This window comes from Polistes dominula, unplaced genomic scaffold (genome assembly GCF_049000335.1).
Source record: "Polistes dominula isolate Pdom_NZ unplaced genomic scaffold, Pdom_raw_medaka contig_80, whole genome shotgun sequence".
NCBI lineage: Eukaryota > Metazoa > Arthropoda > Insecta > Hymenoptera > Vespidae > Polistes > Polistes dominula.
The window spans coordinates 186,738-209,556 of record NW_028301111.1 but is presented as its reverse complement, the minus strand read 5'-3'; the positions used below and the strand labels follow the sequence as shown (position 1 = coordinate 209,556).

General features: G+C 26.7%; 1 protein-coding gene and 1 non-coding gene across 6 annotated transcripts in view; one reads left to right on the top strand and one right to left on the bottom strand.

The window, feature by feature from the left end:
* The window catches only part of LOC107072743 (basic helix-loop-helix ARNT-like protein 1), a 141,706-nt gene that overhangs the window by 3,277 nt on the left and 115,610 nt on the right, over positions 1-22,819 (top strand). The gene's annotated exons all lie outside the window — the stretch shown is intronic.
* On the bottom strand, positions 2,849-2,967 carry LOC149031100 (5S ribosomal RNA). The gene has a single exon (XR_016178043.1). It is a non-coding gene; the product is annotated as a 5S ribosomal RNA (ribosomal RNA).

The following is a 22,819-nucleotide window of genomic DNA, read 5'->3' as shown; positions in this document are numbered from 1 at the left end:
CTTTCAACACTTCTTTCTTTCTTTCTTTATTCATTTATTTATATAATCTAAATAAAGCACGTGAATAGTATTAAATGTGTAATAAGATTGTGATTAACTATTTAACCAATCATACGCAGTGATACGGATTCTCATGGTCAAACGTTCAAGGTATTCAATTATTCAAAAGAAAACAAAACAAAATAACACTTTGCATAATTTCTCTTTTCTTTATTTTTCTTTTTTATATAAGTATCCCTCTTTGAAGAAACCTTACGTAGTGTTGTTTCTTATCGAAAGATCTTCGTTATCGTTGATTTCTCGCGCGTTAGAGAGGAATTATGAAAAGAAAAGATAAAGTAATTAACAGGTTGAATGCCACGGGGGTCACCGGTGACCGTTACTTAACTTGGCTGTGACGCCATGGGGGCCACTGATGACCGGTGTGTCCAGATTAATAGAAATATATTCCACATCGTGGCACCACGGACATTCCCGGTGAAATTGGTGTGGCATTCAACCTGTAACCCCTTGCATTATTTTCACGAGTCTGACTCGTGATGAGAAATTTTATAGACTACAGGCCCGACCTAAAAAATCGATGGGTCATCTGATCCCCCAGAAAACCAATATGGGACGATATAGGGGCATAAAATAATAATTTTTAGCAAAATGCCGTGACTTGTAAGCTGTCCAACTGAGTGCAGGTGAGAATTAAAAAGCACAAAATAACCGGGTGCTTTTTTATCAAATGATTTTGTACGGCATTCTTACCACCGATAGATCCATCGAAAATAATGAGAAAACACGTAGTGCCGTTTAAAAATAGTAGGCCACAAAGTCGGAAAAAATTTTTGATTTTCTGACAAAACCCCGGGTCTATTACATCATTTGATTATTTACGGCGTTTGTTTCATACAATTTAAATACCTATTCTAATTGATTATTTCGCAACGCCGTACAAAAATCATGCAGATCACCCCCTGGACCCAGGGAAAAAGGTGAATTTTAACCCTCGATTTTTCTCCCTTGTTGCATGATGATTTTTGTACGGCGTTGCGAAATAATCAATTAGAATAGGTATTGAAATTGTATGAAACCGACGCCGTACAAAATCAAATGATTAAATAAACCCGAAAAATTTCCGGAAAATCAAAAATTTTTTTCGACTTTGTGGCCTACTATTTTCTAACGGCACTACGTGTTTTCTCATTATTTTCGATGGATCTATCGGTGGTAAGAATGCCGTATAAAATCATTTGATAAAAAAGTACCCGTTTATTTTGTGCTTTTTAATTCTCACCTGCACTCAGTTGGACAGCTTACAAGTAACGGCATAGTGCTAAAAATTATTATTTTATGCCCCTATATCGTCCCATATAGGTTTCCTGGGGGATCAGATGATCCATCGATTTTTTAGGTCGGGCCTGTAGTCTATTAGATCAGACTTAAATATCACGAGTCAGTCTCGTTATTAAATTTCATGTCAAACGCGAATATCACGAGTCTGACTCGTAATCGATTGGTTCCGACCAAACATGAATATCACGAGTCGTACTCGTGTTTTTAATCTCGAGCAAAGTATGAATGTTTGAGTAAAATCTTATCTCTTCTTTTTTTCTTCTTTATATGTATGAGTGTTTTATATCTTGTTTCCCAATACAGTTTTACGTGCTATTTAGAATACATTCTTGTAGTCCAGATAACATTTGAAAACTAAAATTTCGACACTTAGGCTCCGCCCCTTCGTTTCTTTTCGCAGCCATTCGGGTGCATGGTTTAGGCACAGCTTCTTCCGAATTTCAGCATAGTGCAAAGGGTTAAACAGTAACGAGAAAATGCTGCCAAACAGAAATAATGAGAGAATAACACGTTAAAATGCACTAATTTCCTATACAATGCAAATCCTTTTTTTATATAATGAAAATTTAAGTTAATGACTTAGAAGACGACTGACAAGAAAAGAAAATAAATAATTTCTGATAAATAATAAGTAAATGATTATAATACTGAACAATTTTATTTTTAAAGAATGAACTTGTGCGTAACATTGAATATTTTTTAAAACCACGTAGATTGATTTATAAATAGAGATACATTGGTTATTTTTGTTGCTATCTTTTAATTTTGTTTTTAATTTAGAATTTAAACAAGAGAGAAGAAAACAAATATATATAAATATATAATATTATTTATATTTTTAATTTATATTTATAACAATTTATATCTTTTAACTATCTATAACTATTGTTATTTTTAAATATTATTTATATTTTTTTAACAACAACTTTCTTTTGTTTTTCTTTATTTTTCTACTCAATACGTCCGATATAATAATTTTTGTTTTTGTTTGAATATTAATATATTATCTTCCAGATACAAAATAAAAAATAAAAAATAACAAAAATAATACAGTTAAATAAATATCAACTATTGTTTCATATTCTATAAACGTCTTTTATGGTTTAAATGAAGACAATTAAAATACATTTGTAGAGTGTTGGTGGGTGTAGAAAGTTTTCGTACGTAGTTTCTTAACTAATTTTTTATAAACAATGAATTTGTACAAATTCTTTAAAGTTTCTACAATAGATGTAATGATATAAAAAATAATTTTTTTGAATAAATTAAAAAATGGACAAGAAAAACGAAACAATCAGCAGAAACATACAAGCAATTCGTAAAGTTTTTATTTCGAATTATTTGCATAAGAGTTTGTATATAAACCATAATGTAAACACAGAGAAGAGAAAAAGAAAATATTATCAAAAAATAATAAATTAAATTTGATCTTGATGATGATTTTTTTACCATTCATTAATAAGATATTTCATTAATAAGAAAAATGGAATAAAAAAAGAAAAAAAAGTGTTAACAGCACACGGTGTTCCCAAGCGGTCACCCATCCAAGTACTAACCGTGCCCAGTGATGCTTAACTTAAGTGATCGGACGAGAACTTGTGTTTTCATCACGGTATGGCCGTTAACGATAACTAATAATATACTAAATGCACTTGTCTTACACGTCGTGACATTAAGTATAAAAATACATGTATACAGATGACAACACGTTAGAAGTGAAATCTTCAATGAATGAGACGAGTACAGAAAGAAATGCATTTTTTATTGAAAACAATTATTTTTTTATTTCATTATATCTATTGTAGAAACTCTCAAGAATATGTACAAATTCATTGTTTATAAAAAATTAGTTAATTAACTACAATTTTAAAACATTTTATTTCAAATTAATCGGTGTAAGAATACTTTCTACACTCACTGTATATGTAATTTACAATTATCTTTTAGTAGATAATTTTGAATTATAGATTACATGGATTAGTTAACACGATTACATATATCTCGATGTTACATGTTTACGACGTAATTGTTCGTTTTTGGTATACATAAACCTGTTTGGCACGGCTGAATGTTGCACAGGACTGTTTCTCTGTACTGTAGAACAAGAATTACGTGTAAACGATAAAATTACGATGTGTGATGAACAATAGCTGTTCTCTTTTTATTCGTGATTAAATTTTAATTTTTCTCAAACAAATGATACACATATACCAGTGGTTCCCAAAGTGGGCGATATCATCCTCTGATGGGCACTGAAGCGGTCCAGGTGAAATTTGGGTGTAGGGGAAATGAATTACTAAATAGGAAAAAATGTCAGCGGAGGCTGACCCACGCAGCTATAGTACGGTACACAAAAATGTCAGTATATCGATACTGTGTCAATAATAATAAGTTATTATTACTTCATTAAGTATGAGATGTCTGATTTGAGACCGAAAGTTTGGTTTATTATATCTCGGGCAATAAATGATATAATTAATCAAAATATGCACCTAAATTATCAATACAACGTTGCCATTTTAACGATAGCTTATTAATACCGCTAGCGAAAAAATCTGGAGAGCAGTTGATGATAAAATCGCGAAAGGCATTTTCCACCGCATGTTGGGAATTAAATACTTTTCCTTGCAAAAAATTGTTTAAGGCTCGGAAAAAATGGTAATCGGTTGGTGCAAGATCTGGCGAGTACGGTGGAGTGACAAAGTGTTTCCAGGTCTAGTTCCTGTAGTTTAAGTAACGTCGATCTTGCAACCTGTGGTCGAGCGTTGTCCTGCAGGAGGATTGGTCTGTCCCTGTTGACCAATCTCGGCTGCTTAATTTGCAGCTGCCTCATCATTTCTTCTAACTGTTCATATTAGAGGTCCGCCGTTATCGATTGCCCAGGTCTCATAAAACTATAGTGTATAACACCTGTGCTGGATCACCAAACAGACACCATTAGTTTTTTTTGGTGTATAATCGGCTTTGGGGTGTGTTTTGGCGCTTCATCCTTGTCCAACCATTGTGTTGAACGCTTGCGATTATCAAAAAAGTATCCACTTTTCATCGCATGTGACTATCCGGTGCAAAAATAGATCGCTTTTTAGTCTTGATACCAAAGAACAGCATGCCTCGAAGCGGTTCCGTTGCTGACGCTTGCTCAACTCATGCGGAACCCACCTATCCAGCTTCTTTACTTTTCCGATTGCTTTCAGTTGACTTAATATTGTTGGAATGGTAACTTCAAACCTTGCTACTAGTCCACGCGTCATTTCAGATGGGCTTGCTATCACTACAGCTTTCAGTTGGTCGTCATCTGCCTTGCTCTTAGGCCACCCACGTGGTTCATTTTGAAGATCAAAATCTCCAGATCGGAATTTTGTGAACAATCGACATACTGTACGTTCGTTAGCCACATCCTTGTCGAACACTTCTTTAACATTTCGACTTTCCTGCGCTGCATTAGTTCCACGACGGAACTCATATTCGAAAATAACTCGCATTCTTGTCTTATCCATGGCTTACAATATTTAACCTCCAGACGACAATACGATAGACTATTAAAAACAAAAGAGTGCATCTGAAAGCCGGATGGCGTACCTTCTTAATGCAAAAAAAAAAAATAAAGGACAATCGAAGTGAAATATCAGAGATATCTGGTATCAAACTTGAGGCTTTAGGTAATCAGACATGTCATACTTAATGACTAGAAAGAAATTCTCTTATTTAGGCTTCTCTGTTTCTTATCTTCGTGCCTGGTGGGCCTGGTGGGCTATAAAGCGGTCAAGGGGGATGATGACAAGATAAAAACTGAAATTTTAAGTGTGCGAGTGTGCAATTAAAAAAAGATCATATGTGCAATAAATAATTTTAAGGGGGCGATAAGACAAAAAAGTTTGGGAACCACTGGTATAGACTATCGAACTACGCAAAAAAGAAAATCGATTTTTTTCAAATTTTACACTAGTAATGCCCCTTTATGCCAGACTCCTGCGCTTTGCAAGGGAGTCGGGGCTGCCCGCGGGACCGCTATGGTCATAGGTTTTTCTCCGCAAGGGGCCCGGGTACAATGGTCCAGAGACTGAGCGGCCGGGTAAACAAACCTCAAAATAAAAAAAAAAATGCCCCTTAATAATTTATAATAAAATTAGATATAGTATATTTCAAAAGATGTTATCCACAAAATCCACTATAGTGGCGCGTCGTATCAGAAGATGGAATATGGTGCATCGTACTGAAATATGGAATTCGCGAAAGCCACTATAATGACGCGTAGTGCTTAAAAGGTTGAATAAGACGTTTGAGATCTACTTATTGCGAGAGATTATTATTAATTCTTTTTATTTCAAAGTCTGAGAAAAGATAAAACCAGTTGTACGGTGAGATTAACAGTAAGTGGTTTATTTCATACCTTACAAATTCTACAACATACGAACTAACCTAAGTAAAAAACAGATAGTTTTAAATAGAAAGAGAAAGAAATAGAGACAGAGGGGGGGGGAGAAACAAGATCATAGTGTTTTCTTCTTACATAAGAAAAAGAAAATCGATCGCGAATAGTTGGAAGCTGTTTTTTGTTGATTAATGTAACTAAATCGATACTATTATTATTAATGATAATTACATATATATATTTTTTATTTTAATATTAATAATAATATAAATAATATATATAAATATATATTATTATATATTATTTTATATATTTTATATTATTATATATATATATATATATATATATATATATATATATATTATATATAATAATATATATAAATATATATATATATATATATATATATATATATATATATATATATATATATATATAATTTATATTAATATAATTATTATAATTAATATTATAATATATTATTTATATATTATATATATTTACAGAGATTTATTTATACATTTTACAGAAATATGCTTGATTATTTTCATGATTCAAAACTTTTAACAATCATTTCAAATTATCTTACATTAGATGAAAATTTTTATTGAGATGATTAATATATTACTGGTTGAAAATTTATTTTTTTTTGGTATTAATATATAGAAATTAAATTAGATGAAGATTGGAAGAATAATATAAATGGAATGTTCTTTGTATTTTTTTTTTAAATATTTTTCTATTTTTTACAATGTTTTCTTTTTTAGTTTAATAATAGAAGAAAAATTAATATGTTTAATTAGTTTACGAAAATAGGATTTTATGAAATTTTTTTTTCGTTAATAATTTAGTATTTGTGAGAACATAATAATGAATTAATATTTCGATTTGTATGTATAAATTAATTTATTGTTAACTGTCAATAGATCAATTTATTTTTTATGTAAAATTGAAACAAAATTAATATCTTAGAAAATAATTTTATTTTTTCTTTTTTTTTTTTTTTTAATGTATTCATTAAAGAAAATAAGGGAGAGAAAGGGAAAAAGTTTGAAAGAACACAAATTGACATAAATCAAAATCAATTTACATTTAAATAAATAAATAAATAAATAAATAAATAAATAATTTTTGTTTTCATTTTAATTAATTTTTTTAATTAATGTAAGAAAAAAAGAGACAGGCAGACACACAGACAGAATGAATATAATATAATTGACATAAATTAATATCAACTCACAATTGATAAATAAATAAATTACACAATGAAAATTAACAAACGAAAAAATAACAAAAAAAATATTGTTATAGATAATACTTTTTTTACACTAATTAATTGTTCAAAAAGAAAGTAACCAAGGCAGAGAGACAGAGAGAGAGAGAGAGAGAGAGAGAGAGAGAGGGAGGGAGAGAGAGAGAGAGAGAAATATGGAAGGAATAAAAAAGGATGTAAATGAAAATTAACTCAAAAATAAATAAATAAATAAATATATAAATAAATAAATTGCCTAATGTAAAATTCGTAAAAGAAAAGACAAAAAGAAATATTAGATAATTCTTTACTTTGCTCTAATTAATTATTTAAAAAAAAAATTAGAAAGAAAGAAGGAGAGAGTGAGAAAAAACATAAATTGACGTAAGTTAAAATCACTTAACAACTAAATAAATAAATAAATAAATAAAATATTTAAATAAAATTTGCAAGAAAAAAAAGGACAAAATATAATATTAGATAATTCTTTATTTTTGCATCAATTAATTGTTTAAAAAGAAAGTATGAGAGAGAGAGAGAGAGAGAGAAAGAGAGAGAGAGAGAGAGAGAGAGAGAGAGAAGGAACACAAATAAGCATAAATGAAAATCACTTAACAACTAAATAAATAAATAAATAAATAAAATACTTAAAGAAAATTTGCAAGAAAAAAATTAGACTAAAAAATAATATTAGATAATTCTTTATTTTTGCTCTAATTAATTATTTAAAAAAAAAAAAAATAAGAAAGAAAGAAGGTGAGAGTGAGAAGGAACACAAATAGACATAAATGAAAATTAGTTAACAATTAAACAAATAAATAAATAAAATATTTATTTAAAATTCGCAAGAAAAAGAAAATTAGACTAAAAAATAGTATTAGATAATTCTTTATTTTTGTACCAATTAATTATTTAAAAAGAAAGTTAGAGAGAGTGAGAAGGAACATAAGTTGACGCGTATCTAGATCGTGCCTCAGGGACTGGTTAGTTCACTGGGTTGAATTGAAATCGTTCGAGACGTCTCTCCGTAGAATGTTTATATCGCCATCAAAGAACATTCTTCCTCAAGAAAGAAACAGAAAGAGAGAGAGTGAGACAGACAGAGAGAGAGAGAGAGAGACAGAGAGAGAGAGTGAGACAGAGAGAAAGACAGAGGGAGACAGAAAGAGAGAGTGAGACAGATAGAGAGTGAGAGAGACAGAGAGAAAGACAGAGGGAGACAGAAAGAGAGAGTGAGACAGATAGAGAGTGAGAGAGAGTGAGATAGACAAGGAGAAAGTGAGACAGACAGAGAGAGAGAGAGAGACAGAGAGAGACTGAGAGAGAGAGTGAGACAGATAGAGAAAGAGAGAGACTGAGATACAGAGACAGAGAGAGACTGAGAGAGAGAGATAAAGAGAGTGAGACAGATAGAGAAAGAGAGAAAGAGAGAGAGAGAGAGAGAAAATAAAGAAAGTAAGAAATAAATAGATAGATAGATACCAGTGTATGTATATATGCGTATCACATACAGTGTGGTACAAAAGTATTCGTACATTAAGTATGTAAGAAGAAATAAAATTTATATTTTCAATATTATTAATTGTAATATAATACTACTATATATATGTTTACATTTTTTATTTACTAATATAAAAAAAATTAAAATGTTAATTATAGTATTTTGATAATTTACCAGACATAAATATTGGTCGAATGGTAAAATTTACATAATTTAATGCTAAATACATAAATTTAAGTTAAAGTAAGGGTAAATACACATAAGTGTAAGCAATTATTATAAATAATTATTATATTAATATTATTAAATAATAATAATTAAATAATTTAATAATAAAAAAAATAATAATAAATAATATATAATATATACAATTTAATAATAATTATATTAATTATTAATATAAGTAAATAATGATAATAAAAGAAAAATAAAATAGTAATAATAAAAATAATAAATAGTATTTATATATAATATAATAATAATAATAATAATAATAATAATAATAATAATAATAATAATAATATTAATTATTAATAGAAATAAATAATACTAATAGAAAAGAAAATAATAATAATAAAAATAATAAATAATACATACATATATATATATATATATATATATATATATATTATGTAATATAATACTAATTATATTAACTATTAATATAAATAATTATTAATAATATTTAATAAATAATAATAAAAGAAACTAATAATAATAATAAAAAAAAATATATATATATATAGTAATTAAATAAACTAATAAATTAAAATATAATAAGTAATAAAAATAATAATAAATAACAAGTATATCAAGATGTATTTATTGGTAAATGTAATTGTTAATATTTTATAAGATTTCCTTTGTTGTTAATAAAAAACTAAATCTAGTCTGTTCGACATGGATAATACAATACAAACCATAATTTTTTTTTTAATATTATATATTTCCAGTGTTATATATCCCACACTATTTTATAATATACAAAATACTATAATTAACTTTGCTTTATTTATATCAGTGTGTAAAATGGTAAAAATATATAATATTTTATTATAATTTATAATGTATAAGATAAAGATCTTTTTATATATTTTTACATGTGTTGACTGTATGAATACTTTTGTCTCACACTGTAGGTACACAGTGTTCTATAATGTATATATATATATATTACATTATATATATTATATATATTAAATATATGTAATATATAATATATTATATATTATAATTATATATAATATAATATATTGATTGTATATTGATAATAATAATAATAATAATAATAATAATAATAATAATAATAATAATAATAATAATAATAATAATATTACTAAATAATAATAAAATGGTATGTATATTAATAACAAAATAAAACAGTAATATAAAATAGTAATAAAATAAAATAATAAAATAAAATAATAAAAACAAAAATAATAATAAAAAATAATAATTATTTTTTTTATAATCTTATATCTATACCTTATATCTATTTTTTAATATACATAATAGATAATACATAATACATAATACATAATAAAAAATTTATAATAATTTAAAAAACAATTCATTACAATATACGTATTTAAAAATAATAATATTTAATTTATATAAATTTCTACAATTTAGTATATATACCTTATTAATTTATTAATTTATTAATTATGTTGTTTATTCTATTGCTTTTTAATTTTATACATATATAAAATATATAAATTTAGTATAATAATAAAAAAATAAAATAGAGAGAGTATTAAAAAATAGTAATAAAATGAAATAATAAAATAAAATAATAATAATAAAAATAATAATAAATAATATTTATTATTTGTATTTAATCTTATAATATCTTATATCTATTTTTGAATATATATATTTATAAAAAATCATTTTTCATTATTATATATTTATATAATAATATAATATAATAATATAATATACATTACATACAATATATATATATACATATATTATATAATTAGAATAACATTAATAAATAAAAATAATATAGTATAATAATAAAAAAATGAAATAGTCATAAAAAATAGTAATCTAATAAAATAATAATAATAAAAATCATAATAAATAATATTTATTATTTTTATAGAGTCTTATATATATATCTTATATCTATTTCCTAATATATATCTATATATTATAGTATCCTTTTTTTAATTATTATATATGTATATAATAATATATAATAATTAATATAATAATACAATATAGACACATTATATATTAGGGGTACCAAAAAGTAATCAACATTTCTTCGATGAGTACACTCAAATTTATTTTGCGTCAATAAAAAATCGAAAGACTTTTTAAAAGAGAATTGAATAATGTCCTTTTACGTAATGCAACAAGTGTTAGAAAATGATGAAGAAATTTGTTATTGATTAGCATTTAAAATTTCTTTAATAAATAAATGTTTTTCGCCAGCAAAGAAAAATTTTGATTTCTTTTCGGTCCCCCTAATATATTACATATATTATATACATTATATATACGTTGGATATATAATATACAAATGAATGGAACTTTGTACACGTAGGAGAAAATAAGGTTAGAAACTGTCGACGACGACCACATGACGTTGCTTAACGGATAAATGTCATAAAAATTCGGAGTTATCTGCCTGTCGGTGCATACTAGCAATTAATGTACTCCCGCAGGCGTTAGGGTATCTACATTCTATACGTTCATTCGTTCATTCGTTCATTCGTTCGTTTATTCATTTTATTCGTTGGTTTATGAATCACGAATACATCAGTCAGCTGATTAATTATTGCTAATTCCTCATAACACAAAGAGATTTAACGTTTGATTTGTTCACTATAATTTCGTTATGCTCTTACGTAACACATAGAATCTATTTATTCTTTCCACTTACAATCAGTTTAATTTGTTTTACTTCCTTGTTTTTATTTTTCTAGTTTTTTTTATTTTTTGTATTTTATTTTATGATTTTTTGTTTGTTTTTATTATGTTATTAACTATGAAGTGTCTGATTACTCGGATTATTTTCATCTCGAAATCAGACATTTCATATTTAATGACCTAATATATCGCGAATTATACTTTATTTTTTATTTTCTTCTTCTTTCAACTTTATTTTGTTTTATTTATATGTATTGAGTCTACAAGTAAGTTTCCAGTGTTTTTTAAAATAAAATTTGTGGGTTTATTCTAAAAAAAATGGTTACATATTTTTCATTCGAAATATTGTCCATCGGAAGATACAATTTTTCCCCATCTTTCCAGCAATTTGTAAATTCCGGATCAAAAAAAGTTCTCGTCTTTTGAGCCCAAGAACGTATTGAGCCAATTTTTGATTCCCTCTACTGAAGTGAAGCACATTCCGGTAAGAGCGTTCTGCATCGACCAAAACAACTGGTAGTCGGATGGCGCCAAATCTGGACTATAAGGCAGGTGAGGCAGAATTTCCAATCTACTATTATCCAAGTTGTTTTTGACCGAAGAAGCAACATGTGGCCAAGAGTTGTCTTGGTGAAAAATTACGGACTCGTGCCTGGTCTGATATTCTGGCCGTTTTTCTGCCAATGTCAGCTTCAAACGAATTAGTTGGGTTCGATACAATGGTCCTTTGATAGTTTGACCACTCGGAAGCAATTCGTAGTGTATGATGACACCCTTCTGATCCCACCATATGCAGAGCATGATCTTATTCATGTGAATATTTCGCTTCGACGTCGATTCAGCCGGCTCGCCAGGCTTTGCATATGTTTTTTTGCGTTTAGGATTATCATAATAGATCCATTTTTCGTCACCAGTGACAATACGATGCAGAAAGGACTTTTTTTTATGCCGCTGCAGTTACATTTCTGACATGCAAAATCGCCGTTCGACATCTCTCGGCTTCAACTCGTACGGCACCCAATTTCCAACTTTTTGGATGAATCCCAAAGCTTTCAGGCGCAGGGAAATGGCTTGTTGTGTGACGCCCAATGATGCAGCAAGCTCTTCTTGAATTTGACACGAATCATCATCTAGCAAAGCCTCCAATTGCTCGTCTTCAAAATTTTTCGGCTTTCCGGAGCGCTCCTTGTCTTTAACGTCAAAATCACTATTTTCGAATCGTTTGAACCACTCACGACACATCGATTCACCAATACATTCCGCCTTGTAAGTTTCCAGAAGCAAACGATAGGCCTCAGCAGCACTTTTCTTCATATTAAAGAATATAAGCAGCGCTTCCTGCAAATGACGCTTATTTGGCACATAACTTGCCATGTTTTTGTTCCATAAAATATACGACGCCGATAGAAATGATATATGATGACAAATATGATGATGCAATGTTGTGAACAGATACAATGGCTTTGAAAATGACACATTAGATGTGACATTTCTGCCCGGAATCTACTCGTGACATCATCTATTAAAAACCGCTGGAAACTTACTTGTAGACCAAATATATATATATATATATATATATATATATATATATATATATATATATATATATATATATGCATGTTTATTATAATTTGAGCGTAAAAACAGTAACAGTAATTTATATATTTAACAATGTGAAGTTAATTATTATTTAAATATTTATCGAAAAATTTTATTTTAGAATACATAAAAATTCTAATAATTTAAAAAAAAATCTTACTACAGTATATGTATTTAAATAATAATTTATTATTTATATAAATTTCCAAAATTTTGTTTTTACATAATATAAAATTTCTAATAATTTAAAAAAATAATATAATAATATTCGTATTTAAATAATAATTTACAATATATATAAATTTCCAAAATTTAGCTTTTATACTATAAGAATTATAATATATAATTTAAAGAAATCTTATTTTAACATACGTGTTTAATAATAATTTCTAATTTATATAAATTTCCAAAATTTTGTTTTTACATAATATAAAATTTCTAATAATTTAAAAAAATAATATAATAATATTCGTATTTAAATAATAATTTACAATATATATAAATTTCCAAAATTTAGCTTTTATACTATAAGAATTATAATATATAATTTAAAGAAATCTTATTTTAATATACGTGTTTAATAATAATTTCTAATTTATATAAATTTCCAAAATTTTGTTTTTATGTAATATAAAAATTCTAATAATTTACAAAAAAAATCTTAATCCAATATACGCATTTAAATAGAGTAATTTGCAATTTATATAAATTTACGAAATTTTGCTCTTATATAATAATATAAGAATTATAATTTTAAAAAATCCTATTAAAATATACTTATTCAAGTAATAATTTACAATTTATATAATTTTTTAACACTTTTTTTGTATGATATAAAAATTGAAATAATTAAAAAATATCTTATAATAATACACATAATTAAAAAAATAATTTCTAAAAATTATATAAACTTTCACAATTTTGCTTTTATAATATAAAAATTCTAATAATTAAACAAAATCTTATTACAAATAAGATATTTTTAATTATTAAAATTTTTTATTAATATTCAAAGAATAAATTTACACAATATTAAATATATATTTTCTTTTAAAAAATATTCTCTTTTTTTTATTATAATATAATCTTATTCCTAATATTTCTTTTTTGAAATTTTCAAAATACACGACACGCACACACACCAGTTTATATATTAAACATTTAATATTTTCTTATAATAAATATCGAAATATATAATATGAAGATCAATTGGATAATTACATTCTGTAATAACAATAATTATATATATATATATATATATATATATATATATATATATATATATATATTAATATCCATGTTATTTGACGTCACAATTAAATGTTCAATAAGTTACGTAACTTTCCGGTCACGTCGCCTAAATACCTTTAAGAATACGTGACATTTGCATATCGTAATTACCGTACTACAAGCAGGGGGAGTGAAGGGTGGGGGGTGGGGGGGGTGGGACTGGGGTAGGAAGGTAGAAGGGTGTTAATATGTATGTAATATTATTACATCTACGTAACGTGTTATTTTGTTTGCACATATTTCTTACAAAGTTCCCCTTTTCTTTTTACTTTGATCCGGAAACAATTAACAACTTTTTGTTTATTTATCGCATTTTTTTTTTTTTAATTTAAACGTGCATCGATGAAAAAAAAATTATGGACGCATTCACGCACGCTTATGGATTAGTTTTTTTTTTTTTTATTATTTAAAATATTATTATCTTTTTATTTATAATCAATGTTACGTTTGTATTCAAGGCCTTTTGGTTGTTTTTTTGTTTTTTGTTATAAATGTGATAAACATTGTTATCATTATGTACGAACGTTTTTTTTTCCTTCTTTTTTTTTCCCCCTTTTTTTGTGCGTGTTCGAGCATTACTCATGGAAAATTGTTTTGCAATAATATATTATTATTCAAAACTACTAATATGTAAGAACATGTAAATACTAAACGATAGCTAGGTATAATTAACAAACAGAGTTTACAGTCATTTGTAGAATATTTTCAAATGACATCAAAAAAAAAAAAAAAAGAAAAAGAAAAGATAAAAAAATATTATTTTAAAAGATAAGTACAGGTAAACCTCCTATAACACGTTCGTCACCCAGTCCGTTTCGATTGAGTTTCTCGCCAGGCCCAAAATTCGACTGTCGGCGCGCCTACGTAACGTAAAGAAGCGATAAGTAGAAATATCAACAATGCAACCCGAGTATTATGGTTATATTATACGTAGGTTGAAGCTTAAATAGTGACAACTATTTATTCATAACCGATACAAAAGAGTTACATGTTTGCACCTGTTACTGTCCTTCAAAGTAGTCACCAGCGTTGTGTAGAACCCGTTAGCAGAGCCTGTTCTGTTGATGGTGCGAATGAAGCGGTCTACTGCCTGTCGAATCTCTGGAACAGTTCTGAAGCGAATGCTACGATGGGTTTCGCATGAATTGATGGAAATGTAGAAATGGATGCGTTACAAAGCTGCTCAGACGCACTTGGAGCGCTATGAGCGCGAAGGAGAGGCTTTCTTACGCCGTATCGTAACACTGGATGAGACATGGTCTCATGGCAGTAGACCGGTCCATTTGCACCATCAACAGAACAGGCTCTGCTAACGGTATACTACGTCTTCCAAATCGTTGGCAACGGGTTCTACACAATGCTAGTGACTACTTTGAAGGACAGTAACAGGAGCAAACATGTAACTCTTTTGTATCGGTTGTGAATAAATAGTTGCCACTGTTTGAGTTTCAACCTACGTGTTATTATATTTTATTTATCGAAAATAATAAAATATAAAAAAAATATCGTTTATTTATCGAAAATAATAAAATATAAAACTATCTTTTATTTATCGAAAATAATAAAATATAAAAATATCGTTTATTTTTCAAAAATAATAAAATATAAAAATATTGTTTATTTACAAAAAATAATAAAATATAAAAATATTGTTTATTTACCGAAAATAATAAAATATAAAACTATCTTTTATTTACCAAAAATAATTTTGTTTCGAAATGGGAAATGTGATAAGTTTTTTCAACTAAAAATACTATAACTCTAACAAGAAGAGCGTCACCGTATACGGTGACGGGGCCCTGAAGAAGCATGCCCGTCTCCGGTAAACGGTGCCATGGCGACGAACGTGATAACACGGTAGATAGGTTTCTAGAAAATGCCATGTTGTGTGAAACCGTGTTGTATGAGACCCAGAGCTAATGCAAAAAGAGGGGTTACATTCTGAAAACTTTTTAAAAACACAAATATTTTTTTTTTTAAATAAACAACTTAATTTTTATTAAAAATATAAATGTATGTACAATACCAAGCAAAAATTATTATTTTAATGTAACGCAATTTTAATTTAATAAATTTCTTCATCGTCACTGCTCAGTTTAATCAACCGAGAACGTTTTTTCGGTGGAATGATATCGCCTTCACTTTCAGAACGTTTTTCTTCATTTAAAGTTCTTGCATTTTCTTCCTTCTTGAAAAAATCTGTAATTTTACTTTGCTTGTTGTTTCTTACCAAGTCATTGTAAATTTCTCGATATGGAACTGGACAGTCTTGATGCTCCCTTTTCAATTTTCGACTCCTTTCTGCGGAAGGGTCTGCATTCAAGAAAAATGACTCGAGATTTTCAGCTAAGCTTAGGGCTTCTTGTAATTTTTTTAATGTTAACTTATTAACAGCACAATCTTCATCAGTCCTAGCGTCTTCAGCATCAATTTGATTTACAGTTTCGGATACCATTTCCATCAAATCTGCTTCGTCAACTTCTTCTTCCACTAATAAACCTTGAACGTCCTCAATAGCCATATCCACAAAACCTTTGTCTCCGATTGATTTAGCAAGTTCTAATATGCCACCAATTTCATTTTGTGACGATTAACGCACATTTTCTATTTCAACTGAAAAGGGCCATATCTTCTTTCAACACGCACTTAACGTTGATGTTTTCAGTTCACAACAGCATGAGACACTTTTGTTTTCAGGCTATGGAAATGAAAATAAATACTTTCCGTAATACAGTATCTTTAAGACGGCAAGCCTCGCTGAGGCTGTAGAACTACAGTGTTGTACAAAGGTTTTTTTTGAAAGAAAACCGTTTTATAGGATGCCGTGTTGTAGGAGGGTTCCCGAATTTATGAATCGTGTTATGAGATACCGTGTTATAAGAAAGCTACCTGTAGTTTATTTAATATTTTACAGGAAAACATTATTATTTTCGAGTCATTGTATACGAAAGAGAAAAAGAGGAAAAGAAAAAAAGGAAAAAAAAAAGAAAAGAAAAAAGGTTAATGGGAAAAAGTAAATTAAAAAATTAGAATTATAAGAAGTAGGATGTGGAATGGTAAACGTGATGATTAGGTGTATGGGAAATGAATCAGTTGAGATATTAAAAAGTAGGTCGACGAATTGAAGATTTCTGCAAGGCGTGTTTTTATTTTTTTTTATTTTTTTTATGTAGTTTTTTTCCCCCTTTTTTCGTTGAATATATCAAATATTGTATAATGTTGAAACTGAAAATGTAATTTTTCAAAAATTTTATATATTATATTTTTTATTTTTAGAATATTTTGATTAAAAGTATTTTTTATTTCTTTTCTTCGAAGAAACGACAAGTTGAATATAAAATTAAAATCAAGTGTTATTAAATTATTCTAGAAAAGTTCGTATCGTTTCTCATACGTGTACTATAAAATATATATAATATTACACACATGTGTAATATATTAATTCTATTAATTTGATTCTTATATTAAAAGAAAAAACAAGCACGAGGTATTTGTTTCAATTTCATCGGGTTCAAAATATATAGAGAATAATATTAATAAATACATAAATATATATATATAAATAAATTATTAATTTATTAAATTTAATAATTATAATTTATAAATATTATTAATTTAAAAAATTTCGAAGAATTTAAAAAATGTTATAGTATTAATTAGTATCGTATTATATCGCATAAATTTTCCAAATGCAATTATCAAAGATTACTCAATCTAATATTGTAATTATTCATATATAAAAAATATTATTACTAATATATATATACATATTAATAATTATATAATAATATATTAATTATATAAATAATATAATAATTTTATCATATATCAATAATATAAATAATAAATATTATTAAATATATTAATATTTATATTATATAATTATATAACATAAAAATTATATAATATATTAATTATATAATAATATATTAATAATATGTATATATATATATTATTTATTATTTTAATTATTATATTTATTTTTTAATATATATATATATATATATATATATATATATATATATATATATATATATATGTATTTAAAAATAATAAATTATATAATAAATTAATTTCTAATAAATACAAATGACATTCAATAAATACAGTGACTCACGAAAGTATTTCAACACTTCAAGTGAAATACTTTATTAATTATAATAATTATATTATATAACATTTACCAAGATACTATCTAACATAATTCTTGATTATATATAAGTCAAATTTCAAGCAAAATCAAAATATAAATATACAGTGTTATTCATCAGCTCTTGCCACCTTAATAGCTTCGAAAGTATAATAATAACAGAAAAGTGAATAAGAAAAAAGTTGCATGAAAAACTTAGGACTATTATATGATCCTAATATTTTTTTTATTAAGTTGAATCATTTTTGAAATTTATTGATCCACTTTGTTTTTTTAAATACAATGTTATATTTTAATACTTATTATCGTAAAGATTGCTGAAGCCTCACAAAAATATTTGAACAAATAACTTTGAAATATATTTAATATTTAATAGAATTAAATATAACATGAATAACATTTTGTAAACTATTATGCGTACACTTTAGTAAGTTTTTTGTAACACTTGTAGTTTAAGGGCCCGTGAACCCCACATTTTCGTTATTTTATAAAAGCTAGAAGTTTATCAGCGCATGCTCCCAACACAGGTAAGAACGATGGACCATTATGAAGTTTGGGTTACCGTGGCTTTTGCAGGTAAGCAGTATTAAAGGTGTATAAAATATCGATCTACATTCATCAAATAATAAAGTATGATTTTTTTGGTATTACCTTTAGAATATTATTAAAAATCATTTCATTTATTGCCAGACACTTATTATCGTGGCAACTCTTTGCCAGACACCCTGAATGTTCATGAAATGCCAAAAAGTTTATTTGCATAAGTCATTCTTATCACAAATCTCTTCTGACAAGGAGTTGGAACTATCAAAAATGTCTGGTTAATGAAGAAACATCATCTAATTATTACCCAAGTATTGTATAAAAAAATTAGCTTTTATACTATAACATAAGTAGAATTATAATTTCATGAACATTCAGGGAGTCTATAAAGGGGTTGCCACGATGTTAAGTGTCTGGCAATGAAAGACGTGATTTTTAATAATATTCTGAAGGTAATACCGATTGTGAGCTACAGCAATAGACTACAGGCCCAACCTAAAAAATCGATGGGTCATATAATCCCGCAGGAAACCTGTATTGGACGATAGAAGGGCATAAAATAATAATTTTTAGCACTATGCCGTGACTTGTAAGCTGTCCAACTGAGTGCAGGTGAGAATTAAAAAGCACAAAATAACCGGGTGCTTTCTTATCAAATAATTTTTTACGGCATTCTTACCACCTATAGATCCATCGAAAATAATGAGAAAACACGTAGTGCCGTTAAAAAATAGTAAGCCACAAAGTCGGAAAAATTTTTTGATTTTCTGACAAAACCCCGGGTCTATTACATCATTTGATTATTAACGGCGTTTATTTCATACAATTTAAATACCTATTCTAATTGATTATTCCGCAACGCCGTGAAAAAATCATGCAACAAGGGAGAAAAATCCAGGGTTAAAATCCACTTTTTTCCACGGGTCTGGGGGATGATCTGATACTACATAAAATTAATTTATTTTGAAAGTATTTTGTGCATAGATAACATTTTTCCACATGCCGTAAATTTTTTTTGGTCCAAGGGTCTGTAGGAGAAAAAAAACTTCAGAAAAATCCATGTAAAAAAATGTTCTTTTAAGTGATATTTAGTTCGACATTTTTTTGTACGGCATTTAGATAGTTTATTTTTATTTAATGCAATTTTCTATAAAAAATCAATGCCGTACAAATCTGGTAGTTTATATTCATAAAAAAGTAATAAAAATAATAAATATATATAATTTTTATTTTATGTTGTTTGCTTCGTAAAATAAACTCTACTTTAAAATTAATATTAATCAAATAATAAATATTATTTAATAAATGAATGTTTTATTTATTAAAATACTTGTCTATTTTTTAATTTACATTTTTAATACGTACATTTAGTGTTCAGGAGGGTAGTACGAACGCGAAGTATACATACAATATAATATATACGCATATTGTATATGTATGTGTATGTGTATATTAAATAAACATATTACAAAACCAAGCAATAAAAATTTTGTTGGTAGTGAAAGTGTATTAAATGCTTGACATGTGATTAAGTATGGGCAAGTACCAAGTCGTGATTGTAATATTATAAGTATTTTAGCTTTTTGTTTACAAACTTGACATATTAAAGGAAATCCACATGAAATAACTGGTGGAATATTAAAAAATGGTCGAATAATTGGAATAAGTTGTTCATACAAGGCTGGTTTAAGTGGTATTTGTAAATATGTTGTTGCAGTATTGTAATATCATTAACTGTCACTAATTTAATTGATCTCCTACGTATTCTTTTTTCTCGAGAATCTATTTGATCTACAGGACAAGCACATTCTTTGGATGATCCTAAAGGAAGATTTTGACTAGGAATACTTGTTTTTTTTAAATAAGTTCGAGTTGAATCAATAGCTATAACAATACACAAAAACAATATAGGCATAAGTAAATTTATTGATTTAACAATTTATAATAACCAGAAAAAATAATTGTTGAAAATACTTACGTGAAGGTAAAAAACCTAATTTTTTCATCACGACAAGCTATGTTTGTACAACCAAATACACAACAACAGACTTTACTTTTAATTTTTCTTGCTGGGAATTTCGTAACAAAAAAAATTCTTTATAACAACTTTTTAGTTTAACAATACTAGTTATTTTTAATTGTACTTTTAATATTAAATAAGCAAGTCATAAAATTAAAAATATATATATTTCCACATAAATATTGTGTAGTTTAAGTCAACTATCAGCAATTTTATTGTTTACCCATAAAACATATGTAAAATTATTTAATAAAATTTTAGTACTTTTTATTTTTTAATAATATTTCCTATTTAAACAAATTATAACAATATTTGAAGTATATTTCATCAAAAATTATTGAAAAATTTTAATACTGAGTTTGATAGTTTTTATTTTTTGAATATAATATTGACATTGTTTCACTTTCAATAATCGGCATAATGATTTTTACATATTAATAATTGTTCCCTTCAAAAGTATGTTAATGCCGTACAGTATTAGATGATGATAAAGTATTCCCTAAAAACGGTAATGTTATTTTTATTTGCCAAAAAATATGGTCTGCATTAAAATAAACGGCATGATTTTTTCTTAATTCATTGACCCCTATACTATTTAAAACAACAATAACTTTTAAGAAATTGCTTTATGTTATTAATGTACGAAAACTTAAACTTTTACAAAAATTGAAAAAATTTCATTTTTTGTTTTCTCTATATTTTTTTTTAGAAAAGTTTTTTTTATCGGCAATAATACAGAACAATTGTACTTAGCAATATCATGTTAAAAAACAAGTTGCCGTACAGAATCAAATAATTTTACAGCTGTAAAAATCAAATATACGATTAAATTAAGTTAATAATTGACATACATTCAAAAAACAACAATTTTTAAACGGCATTATTTTAATTAGTACTTCTGATTGCTAAAAAATAAACTGAAATTGATGCCGTTGATTTTTAGATCATCCCCCAGACCCGTGGAAAAAGGTGGATTTTAACTCTGGATTTTTCTCCCTTGTTGCATGATTTTTTCACGGCGTTGCAGAATAATCAATTAGAATAGGTATTAAAATTGTATGAAACAAACGCCGTTCATAATCAAATGATGTAATAGACCCGGGGTTTTGTCAGAAAATCAAAAATTTTTTTCCGACTTTGTGGCTTACTATTTTTAAACGGCACTACGTGTTTTCTCATTATTTTCGATGTATCTATAGGTGGTAAGAATGCCGTAAGAAATCATTTGATAAAAAAGCACCCGGTTATTTTGTGCTTTTTAATTCTCACCTGCACTCAGTTGGACAGCTTACAAGTCACGGCATAGTGCTAAAAATTATTATTTTATGCCCTTCTATCGTCCAATACAGGTTTCCTGCGGGATCATATGACCCATCGATTTTTTAGGTCGGGCCTGTAGTCTACAACGCGTAGCGGGGCACCCTTATTTATTATAATAATTAAAATATTTCACACATGATAAGTATTCAAATATTATCGTGAGTCAATGTATATGAAATATATTTCAATTGCATATAATATTTTACTCGTTATCCGATTCCTAATCAGAAATACGTAATACTCATATATTACAAATAATTTAACGCGAATATGTTAATAAATATAATTTATTTTTTTTTTTTTGATATAAAAAACACTTTACTACACACATATAAGTAATCCAACGAGAACATATTAATAAAAATAAATAAATTTTATTTTTAAAATAATAAGAAACACGTATTATACCCATATTATAAATTATTCAACGTAAATATATTAATAAAAAAATTTTTTTTTAATTTTTTTAACTAAACAACAAAGCTCATCCCAAAATGTTATTTGTGTTTATAGTTTAGTCAAATTAGTCAAAATTAGAAAAAACCCAC